This window comes from Ursus maritimus, unplaced genomic scaffold (assembly GCF_017311325.1).
Source record: "Ursus maritimus isolate PB19 unplaced genomic scaffold, ASM1731132v1 scaffold_14, whole genome shotgun sequence".
NCBI lineage: Eukaryota > Metazoa > Chordata > Mammalia > Carnivora > Ursidae > Ursus > Ursus maritimus.
The window spans coordinates 22000315-22005612 of record NW_024423786.1 but is presented as its reverse complement, the minus strand read 5'-3'; the positions used below and the strand labels follow the sequence as shown (position 1 = coordinate 22005612).

Genomic DNA, 5298 nt, shown 5'->3' with positions numbered 1-5298 from the left:
CTGTTCAAGAATGTTCATAACAGTCTTTATCTGTAATAACACAAAACTGGAAACAAACCAAATGTCCACCAATAGTAACGGGTAGACAATCAGTACCATATTCATACCATGGAATATTACTTCACCAATAGAAGAAAGGACCTCTGATATACACAATAACATGGATGAATGTCAAAAACATTAAACTAGTGGAAGAAGCCAGATATAAAGGAGAATATATGGCTGCATTAAAAGAAATTCTAGAATTTCCAGAACACTTGCAACAATTTCCACAGCCATTAGCAGTGTTTGATAGCCTTGTTTCAGTACACCCACATCATCACTAAGGCTTATCAATTCCTAAAATCTAGTTAATTTATGGGGTAAAAATAACTTCTCCTTGTTTTAGTTCACATTTCCTGTTTCCTAGTAAAATAAAATCTTTTTCATTTTCATGGGGTTTTTTGTTTTTTGAAAATTATTTTTTCTTCTTGAAAATCATTGATCAATTTTTTTCTTTTTTCTATTACTGCCATGTTGTTTTCCTTAATGACATAACAGTTCTTTATATATTAAGGTCATAAACATTTTGTAATATTTGTAGCTAGTATTTTTTCTCATTTTGTTGCCTTTTGAGTTTATTTCTTTTTTGAGAAACAGAGCCTTCTTCTGTTATAATAGCCAAATTCATTGCTCTCTTCCTTTGAGATTTACCCCATACTTTTATCTCCACAGGTAGAGAAACAAATATGTTTGCCTAAATTTTCTTGTAATTTTTAGAATTTAATTTTAAATAAAAAGTTACATTCATCTAGTTTGACCTTGGTATTTGGTGTTAGGTATGAACCTCTTTATCCTTTTTTGTATATGTAGACAATTCTGGATTACTTTTTATAATTCATTCTTCTATATCTTTTAACATATGCCATTCATATATTAAGAACATATAGAGTAGGGTCCATTATGGACTAGTTAATTATTACACAGAGCTATGTATCTATTACTAGGTGAGTGCCACACAGTTTAGATACTTGCTGCTATGTATTGTAATATTTAATATGGCTTATGTTTCTACCTACTTATCTTTGAGAAGTTTGTTAGCTTTTATTATCTATTTTATTCTCCAAACACTTGCTGACTATATTCTGTTTGCCAGGTACTATGCTAAAAAGTGGAGATAAGTTTTGAGTTTTCATGTAGAATTGCATGAGCATTATAACAACAGGAAATAACTAAAATAGCTAATACTTAGTGCTTCCTATATACCAGGCAGTATTTCTGTGTTTTACCTATACTAACACATTTAATCCTCTAATCATGTGAGGTAGGTACGATTCTACTCTTCTTTAGTTATGATAAAAGTGGACACAGACAGTAACTTGCCCAAGGCTGCACAATTAGTAAGCAGCAGGGCCTACATCCAAAACTGGGCAGTTCTAGAAATTGGAACCTCTTACACTGAAGATGGCAATGTAAAATGGTGCAATTACTGAAAAACAGCTCAATGGATCCTCAAAAAGGTAAATATAAAATTACCATGTGATCCAGGGGCACCTGGTCGGTTAAGCATCTGATTCTTGATCTCAGCTCAGGTCTTGATCTCAGGGTTGTGAGTTCAAGCCCCACATTGGGCTCTACGCTGATGCTTAAAAAAAAAAAAAAATTACCATGTGACGCAGAAATCCCCCTCCTAGGTGGATACCAAAAAATACTGAAAATAGGTCTTCAAACAAATACTTTCACACGAACGTTCATAACAGCCCTCTTCACAAGAGCCAAAGGTAGACATAACCCAAATGTCTACCAAATGATACGTGCATATACAAAATACAGCGTGCCCTTACAAGGGAATATTCTTCAGTCATAAAAATGAAGTACTAACATGCTACAACATAGAGAATCCTGGAACACATGCCAAGAGAAAGAAGTGAGACACAATAACCAGTCACATATTGTTCTAGTTCCATCTATACAAAATATCCAGGATAAATAAATAGAAAGCAGTTAGTGGTTTCTAGGAGCTGGGGGAGGGGGGAAGGATTGGAGGATTGGTTAATGGGTACAGGGTGTCCTTTCAGGGTGTTGAAAATGTTTTGGAAGTAGAGAGAGGCCATGGTTGCATAACACTGGGAATGTGCTAATTCCACTGAATTGTACGTTTGAAGATGGTTATTAATTTCCTATCAATTTTACCTCAATAAAAAGGGAGGGCGGTTCGTTTTTCAAGATCTCGTTCTTGACCATCCACTGCCATGTAGAACGGAGAGTCGCGACCCTAAGCTTATCTGTTCCTGACGGTCAGAGGCAGCTTGAGAGGGGAGCTGATGCTGGACCGCGGTCTGGAAGCATGAGAGGGGTTCACCGGACAGACTGTGTGCGTGTACGTGGGGGAGGGAAGAAGGGCAAGGCAGAAACATCCTAGGAAGGCAGAAGAGTTGGTGAAAATGTATAGGCAGAGGAAGCGAAGGTAGTTTGGTGACAAAATAAAAGGAAAGAGGGCAACGTCAGACAGGAGGTTGACAGATGATATTAATGCAACACCTATTTACCAACTACACGTTTTCAACGGTCAGAGATTGGACATTTCCAGAGCTATCTTCGGGAGCCATGTACACTCGTGTAGCTGTAGGGCACTTCACAGGGGTGTCCAAACACACTTAGCTGCCGAAGCCCCGTACGTAGCGATGTGTTGCTTAGACGTACTTGCAGTGTTCGAGCCAGCTCTCAACACACTTGAACACACTTTCTACAAAGGTATTCACTTACCATGCATGGTTCTATACACACACCATCTTAATTTTTACTTACCTGTAGCAGACATTGTCAGTGCCCTTCACACATCCCTTTGGCATGGACCGTTTCCAGACCAGTTGGCCCAACTTCCAAATGCCATCCCTGAGTCTCCCTGACTGTGGTCTTCCTTTGCCACAAGACTGTCTACTTTGCATTTTCCCCTCAGGCCTGAAATGCTAGGAATTATACCCCTCAGAGGCAGCCTTCCACAAATGGCCGCTGGGAGTTGTCAGATACTTACCCCAATAGCTTCTCCCCTTCAATAAGTGTGAGGGGCCTTTTCAACACAGTCTTTCAGAGTCCCAGGGAGAATTCAGCTCCAGATGCTTATGGTGGCAGTTTGCTTGATAACACCCCCTTGGATCACTTCCTTCTGTCTGTTGTCTTATTTCTCAGCTCCCCTACTTTCCTTCAAATCCTTGTCTCAAGGTTTCGTCTGCTTGGGGAGAAAGGCCATGTAAGACAAGCACAGATTTCATTTCAAATGTACTTCCTCGGTCCATTCTTTAGAGTCTAGTCAGGAAAGGAGAACCCACACGAGACTGTTCAGATACGGGGGATTTAATGCAAGGAAGTGTTACCAAGAGAGAAGGGGTGAACCCCAGATATGAGAAGCTACTCTTCCCTCTGGCTTGAAACCGGTATCCCACCCTGGAGCACAGACAAGTAACCCTCAGGGACGTCTTCCCTGATTCCTAGACAAGGTAACAACCTCTCCTTATCTGCTTTAGCTTTTATTTCTGTGAATATGATTCACGTCTCTCTTCCCCACTAGATTAGAAATCCAAGAGAGTAGGAACAACATCTGTGTTTTGCTCACTGTGGTACTCCCAGAGCCCAGCACCACGTCTGGCACCACAGGGAACTCACAAAATACATGGTTGAGGGAAGGACTCAACAGCATTGTGTGGCTGCGGGCTCGGGCTGGCCCGTGAAAGCCAACTGGGCGATTCTCTCCCTCACTCCATATTCAGGGATGTCAGGTTGACAGTTTAAAACTAACTGTTGTGGGAGCATTTACACCAGAGACATTGGCAAACACAAGTAATGGCTGTTTTATATTTCATTGTTATTTTGTGTGGGGGTTCTTTTTCTTTTCTTTTCTTTTTTTTTTACAGTTTCTCTTGTTTTATGTAGCTACTAGAAAGTTAAATAACACATGTGGCTCTTGTTACATGACCAGCCAGCACTGCTTAGAAGAGGGAGCAGAGCCCTGGTGTCCTTCAGAGAAGCCACCCTACCCTCTTCGGGGGTCGAACTCTTCACAAGCATTCCCCAGCGAAGTGGCCCAGCAAACGAATTCTTCTCAATCCCAGGAATACATTTGTGGCACGTTGACAGTAAAACTAGTGTATTAAAGAGGTTTCATTTCTCTCAGTGACCTCTTACAAACACGTATCGCTAAAATGTTACTGACATGCCGTCCAAATTTCCTCTGAGACTCATCTGAATGAGCTGTGGGCTCTAGTCGTCTGCTTTCTGCCTGCTTCCTTAGGGACACTCACACAGTTCACTGCAGCCAGGTCGTTCTTTTAGGGCCATTCGCAGCAGTGCATGAAATGTGTATTGTCGGGCTAACACCAGGAAAGGCACCTCTCCTTCCAAGGTTAATGTAGGTTAAGACTCCAGAAGGGAAAGCCTCACCACCTGGCGCCCAACCCAGATTCAACCATCCAGCGTTAGTTAGATACAGCCTCCTCTGGAGAGCCATGAGCGTGATGGTGTGAGTTATCCCAAGTCAAGTCTTCCTGGTTCACTGCAGGGGAGCAGCATTCCCCAGTTAACACAAGGCTGTATTGCTGCAGACGCTCTCGCTACTCCGCTGTAAAGCTCAAAATGACTGAGTGAAGCTCCAGAGTCCACTGAGGCATTTTATTTGAATGTATGCATTACATCCCTAGGAAAAGAATCCCAGGACTTTCCCTCCTGTGTGCTTTCGTCTTGTTTCTTCACGGTCCGTGATGCCCACTGAGGTTGTCAGTACATAGTGAAACCAAACTGTGGGATGCGAGCGGGTTGTTCTGCCATTTTCCTAGATCTTTCAGTTGTATGTCCAATCTGGGGCTGATCACTCCCCGCTTGTTTAACTTGCCCGTGAGGTTCACAACAATGTTCCCAGCTCTGAGATCATCAGTGATTCCAAATTCACCAAGGTAACCGTGCTTCATCATCACAGTGAGAAACCGGATGATGACTTTGGAGCATGGCCTCTCTTTTCAGCATCGTGAACGCTCATGAGAACATCTGCCAGGACCTTCATGCGCACCATTATGGCGGCACGGAAAGATGGCGGAAAGGGGTTTATTTCGTTGTTAAACATTTACCAGCATACCCCCTAAGTGAATCCTGCCTAACAATGGAACACGTGCAAGGCATCCATTTCCATGGCTTAATTAGGAAAACTTTCACTGAAGGTCTTAGCATCCGGCTGTATTTGTGCAAGGAAAGAAAGAAATTTTCATGCAGTTTTTCTCCTAGGCATGACTTGCTCCGTGTGACTTCAAGGACGTCTGCTACAGATGGTTA

At 42.1% G+C, this 5298-nt stretch overlaps 1 pseudogene; it reads right to left on the bottom strand.

Annotated features, from left to right (window-relative positions):
- Nucleotides 1-4517: 4517 nt before the first annotated feature.
- Nucleotides 4518-5044, bottom strand: LOC121102390 (annotated as a pseudogene).
- Between the last annotated feature and the right edge of the window lie 254 nt (nucleotides 5045-5298).